The sequence below is a fragment of the Sorex fumeus genome, unplaced genomic scaffold, assembly GCF_029834395.1.
Source record: "Sorex fumeus unplaced genomic scaffold, SorFum_2.1 ptg000123l, whole genome shotgun sequence".
In the NCBI taxonomy this organism is placed as follows: domain Eukaryota; kingdom Metazoa; phylum Chordata; class Mammalia; order Eulipotyphla; family Soricidae; genus Sorex; species Sorex fumeus.
This window is the reverse complement of record NW_026606180.1, coordinates 3,318,960-3,325,862: the sequence shown is the minus strand read 5'-3', so window position 1 is coordinate 3,325,862 and position 6,903 is coordinate 3,318,960.

Here is a 6,903-nt window from a genome sequence, read left to right as displayed (position 1 = left end):
TAGGATGTCATGTTGACATAGACTGTCATATGTGCTAGCCCTAGTGATGCTCAGAGTACCTCCTGGCTCTGCAATCAGGAATTGCTTCTGGTGATACTCAGTGGACCATAATGGGATGCTGGTGCATCAAACACCGGTCAGCACTCTGTCTGCTGTACTATTGCTCTAACTTCTAAATAAGTAAGCATCTTGATGAAATATGACAAGTATGTACTGCAAGAAAATATGTCCATGAACTTGCTTGAAGCAGTTGTCAAAAATTTCAGTTTGCTTTTGTTTTTTAAAAAATCATCTGAGAAGGACAATAAATGAAGTCTTCCTGTATTCATCCAAAGCCAGACAGAAATTGCTCTTCCCCACTCCCCAATATTTAAAATCTAGCCTTACCTTTGCTGTTATTCTAATTATGGGGGTCCCACACTTGTTTTTCAGTACTTGTCAGGTTCAGTTATGGTGCTTGTGCACATAAGAAGGAAGGAAGAACAGTAGGAAAAAGGGAAGAACGGGATACTACTCTAGCTTTGACTTAGGGATAAAATAACTTGACAGAAGACTAGTAATTGGCTGCGTCCTTAAGATGTGTACATTCTTTGGGTAGATTTCTTCATTCTCTGGGGAAATGACCTGCCATGTTCTCTCTTGAGCTTGAGTGCCCCTCTCCCTTTCTCTCTCTCTCTCCCTCTCTCTCCCCCACCTCTCCCTCTTCTCTCTCTTCCCCCTCTCTCACTCTCTGTCTCTCTCTCCCTCCTTCCCTCCATCCATTGTTTCCCAAAGAAATTATTTCAGTATTGATCTCCTGAAATTCTTTTCTGTGAGGAATGGTGATGAACTCGGAAAATCTGGGTAGCATATGGGATTGACTTCTCTTTCCTGCAAAGAACAATTCCTCTCTGCAGTCTGGGTTTCACAGGTCTTTGAGAAATCCTTTCCCACATTGAGCAGAACAAGTGGAACTGAGGCAATATTCGATAACCACCTTGTGTGGCTGGTGAGAAGTAAAATCTGTACCATGCAGGCACTCGGCAGACTCTGACCAGTCCCCCAGGCACTTCCCTGGGTAACTCAAGTGGGTAGAGAAAGAAACAGTAGGCACCTTTCTGCTGCCTCTCTCCTCCCCACTTTACTTGGGAACTCTACTAGTGCTGTTGGGAGTTACATTCCCACTGGCTATGGAAAGAAGGAAAAGGAGGAAAGAAGAAAGGAAGGGAGGGAGGAAGGAAGGAAGGAAGGAAGGAAGGGAGGGAGGGAGGGAGAGAGGGAGGGAGGGAGGGAGGAAAGAAGGAAGGGAGGGAGGGAGGGAGAGAGGGAGGGAGGGAGGGAGGGAGGAAGGAAGGGAGGGAGGGAGGAAAGGAGGGAGGGAAGAGAAGAGGGAGGATAGAAGGGAGGGAGAGAGGGAGGGAGGGAAGAAGGAAGGAAGGAAGAAGTGAAGGAGGGAGGGAGGAAAAAAGGAAGGAAGGAAGGGAGGGAGGAAGAAAGAAATGAAGGGAGGAAGGAAGAAAGGAAAGAAGGAAGGGAGGGAGGGAGGAAGGAAGGGAGGTAGGTAGGAAGGAAGGTAAGGAGGGTGGAAGGATGGAAGGGAGAAAGGAAGGACAGGTGCAACCATACGGGTGACAAGGCTGCTGAGAGAGAGCATGGGTCAAGAAAGTTGAGGCTGGAAAGTGTCCCTTGAATTATGTTCTGGATGTCTATATTTCCTCAAATTCTAAAACCCTAATATCTAGTCTGGAGAGGTAGTATAGTGAGTAGTGCACTCATCTTGTATGCGTTCAGCTGGGTTAGTTTGATCCTTGCCACAGCATATGGTCCCCAAGCCCTGCCAGAAGTGATCTCTGAGCACAGAGCCAGGAATATGACCTGAGCACCACTGGTTGTGGTTCCAAAACAAAACGAACAAGAATATCTTAAGGTGATTAAAAAAAAAAAGAAAAAGAAAGAAAGAAAGAGAGAGAGAGAGAAAGAAAGAAAGAAAACAAAAGCCAAAACCCTAAGTCTGAGATGAAGGTGTTTGAAAGTGGGGACCAGCTCGTGCGTATTGGAAGGGCTGGGTCCTGGGTCCTTCTCAGAGAGACTTCCTTTCTCCTGTCTTCAATGCAGCGAAGCTAGAGGCTGTCTAGGAACCCAGATTTGGGCTGGGACTCCGCTCCTCCACCACAGACTGCCCAGACCCACAGCCCTAAGGAAGAACGCTCTGATTCTCATCCATCACCCTGAGCATGAAATGCTGTTCTTGTGGCCTGAGCTAAGATCGCAGACCTCGCCACCTGAAACCTGTCCTCATGGAGGGAGATTTGGAGGCCAGTGCTGGGATGGGGCAGGTGAGGGCTGTAGTCAGGGGAGGAAGAAGGCCCATGCTCTGTCTTTGGAGGCACGGGGTGGGGAGGGAGGGTGAGTGTGTGTGTGTGTGTGTGTGTGTGTGTGTGTGTGTGTGTGTGTGTACATGCATTCCAGGCTTTGAGTTCTTTGCATGTGTGAGTCCCGGATTCATCCCTGCACTGCAGGGTCCCCAAAGTACCCCTAGGTGTGGCCCCCAAACAAATCTAGTCAGACTGGAGGCTGGCTTGAAGTCCAGCGCTAATGTTTTGACATCAAGTAAGGAATTTATACTTTTAGACATCTAGTCGATGTTAAATAGTAGTTTCATTTCTATTTGGTATGTTGTTGTTGTTTTTTTTAAAATTAATTACTGAAATGTCAGAATTGAAAACACTATTGAAGTCCCTGATTTATGGTTTCAGAGCTGCTATCCCACTCCTCCACCAGTATTCCAAAATCTTATTTCTGAGGGATCTGCCCCACCCTGCCTCGACCTCCCTTCCTTTGTTATGGTTGTCATTGCTGTGACGATGAGGATGAGGGGTCACACACCTCTTGAGAGGCAGTGTCTCTAATGTTCTCCTAGGTGCTGGGTGCGGACCCAAATGGCACGGTCACCACCTGCACTTGGCATGCGGGTGCTCCTGGGAATCAACCTCACGGGCACTCGCCCCAGGACTGTTCCCAAGCTTTTATTTTTTAAATTAAATTAGGTAAAGGTAAAGGCCCTCCCGTTTTTCGTCGATTTGCTCGAGCGGGGCCCAGTAACGTCTCCATTGGAGATTTTGTTGTTACTGTGTCTGGCATATCGAATACATCACGGGTAGCTTGCCAGGCTCTGCCGTGCGGGCGAGATGCTCTTGGTAGCTTGCCGGGCTCTTCAAGAGGGGCGGAGGAATCGAACTCGGGTAGACCATGTTGGCTGCGTGCAAGGCAAATGCCCTACCGCTGTGCTATCGCTTAATTATTATTTTTAAAAGGCCTGAAGCGATAGCACAGCAGTAGGGTGTTTGCCTTGCACGCAGCCAACATGGCCGACCCGAGTTCAATTCCTCCGCCCCTCTCAGAGTATCTGAGAGTATCTGACCTGCACGGCAAAGCCTGGCAAGCTCCCCGTGACGTATTAGATATGCCAAACACAATAACAATTGTCACAATGGTGACGTTACTGGGCCCGCTCGAGCAAATCGATGAACAACGGGAGGACAGTGATTATTTTTAAAAATTGATTCATTGTGAGGTAGAGTAACAAAACTTTCATGTTTGAGCTTCACTCATACAGTCATCAAACACCCATCCCTTCACCAGTGCATGTTTTTCACCACCAAAATCCCCAGTATCCACTCCCTCCCCCCATTCCACATCTCCCCTTGCCTGTGTGGCAGACAACTTACACAACACTCTTTCTCTAGTTACCTTCGATATTCCGAAACCAGACCCACCACCGCTCATATCTGCTGAAAAGGCAACACTAGACAATGTGTTTAGTATTGCTTAGTTATGGATACAATATAATGTTGTGTGGCCGCAAGAGCGGCTGCACGCTCTAGAAATTCTAAAATTTTAATAATTAGGGTCTGAAGAGATTGCTGCAGCAAGTTGCTCGGGTCTGAGGTTCATTTGTGTGTCTTTGGATCATGGTCATGTGGGAACTTAAGTAGACGGTGGCATCATCTCAGAGTCCCTTTGGGGTGGGGGGAAAGAGAAGGGCCCACTCCTCCCCTGTCCTGTGAGGTCTGGCATTTGCCACCACTGCCACTCGTACCTGCGGCTCCAGGCACATCTCTTTGATTCCACTGTTTCTCCTGCATTAACATACGCTTCGGAGACCTGGGCCCTACGAAAACAGGATGAGAATGCTATTCGGGTCTCCCAAAAAGGAATTGAAAGAGCTATGCTTGGAGTATCACACTTCACTCAAGTGAGAGAAAGAATCCGGAGTTCCAACCTCCATCAACGATCGAGAATCAGAGACGCTGTCTCATTTGCCAAGGTGTCAAAAATCAGATGGGCTGGATACGTGTGAGATTTGGAGATGGCCGCTGGACTAGAGCCGTTCGTACCTGCAGTTTATTGCTGACTTCTAGAAAATGGTGGCCTCCGGGGCACCTAGAGGGCAGGCAGAGGGACAACACCTGCCCCGTCTGGAGTAGCCCAGCGGAAACGGCCCATTGCAAAGTCCAGGACCATCTCTGCAGCAAGTTGCTCGGGTCCAAGGTTCGTTTCTGTGTCTGTTCGGGTCCAAGGTTCGTTTCTGTGGCTTTTCAGTTTCAATTCTTTATCCACTTTTCTTTCTTTTCCTTTTTTTTTGTTTTTTGAAGGTGGAGCATACCCAGCAGTGCTCAGGACTTATTCCTGGTTCTGTGCACAGGGATCACTCCTGGCAGGTCTTAGGGGACCATACCTGTTATAGTATTACTCCTTAGCTGTTGTAAGCAGCTGCCTTACCTGTTGTGCTACTGCTCCAGCCCCTTTCTCCCCACTTTCTATTGAGCTTGGATTGTTGTTTGTGAAGTAAAGTATCTAGCTCTATGTGTGTTTTTCTTCTTTAGTAAGTTAGTCCATAAATGTTCTCAGTACTATGCATGACTGAAAGTACAGTTCTAATGTCACCAAACATTAGCCAAGCAGCACAAATCCTGGCTGACTTCGACTGTGAGTGTGGAAAGGTCGGACTCCAGCTGAATCTCACAAAGACAATGTTTATGAGAAACGGTCTCGTTCCTGACGTTCTGTTCACTCTCAACGAAACAAACATCTCCGAATGCAGCAGTTATGTGTACCTAGGTCGAGAAGTCAACATGACGAATGACTTGGCACCTGAATTGCGCAGGAGGAAGAGAGTGGCTTGGAATGCCTTCAAGAGCATCGAAGAAATAGCTAAGAGGATGAAGAACCTCTGGCTCTGGGAACATCTCTTTGATTCCACTGTTCCTCCTGAATTAACATACACCTCAGAGACCTGGACCCTACAAAAACAGGATGAGAATGCTATTTGGGTCTCCCAAAGAGGAATCGAAAGAGCTATGCTTGGAGTATCACACTTCACTCAAGTGAGAAAAAGAATCCGGAGTTCTGACCTCCATCAACGATTGACAATCAGGGACTCTGTCTCGTTTGCCAAGGCGTTGAAAATCAGATGGGCTGGACACGTATGAGATTTGGAGATGACCGCTGGACTAGAGCCATTACTGACTGGATTCCATGGGACGTCAAAAGGTCACGTGGCTGCCCACCTATGAGATGGTCAGACTTCTTTGTCAAGACCCTGAATGATCGGTTTGAGGCTCTTTGCATTCCTAGAACGAGCAGACGCCATTGGGCTACACTAGCACGCATCAGGGACGAATGGAGATGTTACTGGCGCCCACTTGAGCAAATTGATGAGTAACGGGATATCAAGTGATCAAGTGACTATGCATGACCATGAAGGAGGCAAGGGTATGGGGGGCAGAGAGCTGGGACATGGGGGAGAGGAGAGAAGAGAGAAAACAAGGTCAACTCAAGCTCCATTCCAGTCTTTAGATTTCGCTGGGATCTCATTTGCTGATGTTCTCATCACACTATCATATTTTTATGCCACATCATGAAGCCTGTATCTTGGAGTCTCTGCAGAGACTCAAGACCCAGACCAAATGCCCATATTTGTTCTACCGCAGAAAGCATGGGAATGGGTGCATAACTGAAAGTTCCATAAAATATTAGAACTTGGGCTAAGGGAAGGCACTTGCCTTACATGTGACTGGGACCGTGACCCTGGTTTGAATCAGGGATTCAAATGATCTCAGTGACCCTGGTTTGAATCATTGGGACCGTATATCATTCCCTGAGCACCACCAGAGTCACTCCTGAGCACTGAAGGGTATAGCCCCAGAACAAACAAACAGTCTGTCACTTTAGTGAACCTGGAAGAAAACTGCCTGCACTGGGGCTGAAGTCATAGTACAAGTGAGTAGGCGCTTGCCTTGCATGATGCCAACCCAGATTTGATCCTCAGCACCCCACATGGATCCCTGAGTCCTGCCAGGAGTAATCCCTGAACACAGAGCCAGGAATAAATCTTGAGCACCTCCAGATATGGCCTCCAAACCAAAACCAAGACCAAAATGGCAGTGAGAGAAACTTGCAAGTCCCAGTGGGTTGAGTGAAAGAGTCTGACTTCCCCTAGTGCCTTGTCACCATTATCAACCTTAGACCTCTCTGTAGCTTCAATGCATTTCCCTAACAGTTCTCCCGTCATGCTCCAAGAAGCTTATTTAAGTTCCAACCATCACAGCTACATTCCACCAGAGAGTATGGAGGGAGGAGAAGAAGGGAAGGGAAGGGAGTGAGTGAACATTCCCTTCCTTCGAGGGTGATTTCCAGATTCCATCCTGTTACAGACCATTCTTTTTGAGAAATTAAAATTAGCCTTTCTTGGGGCTGGAGCAACAATACAGTGGGTAAGGCATTTGCCTTGCATGTGGCCAACCCGGGTTCGATCCCCAGCATCCCATATGGTATCCCAAGCACCGCCTGGAGTAATTCCTGAGTGCAGAGCCAGGAGTAACCCCTGAGCATCGCCAGATGTGGCCCAAAAAGAAAATAAAA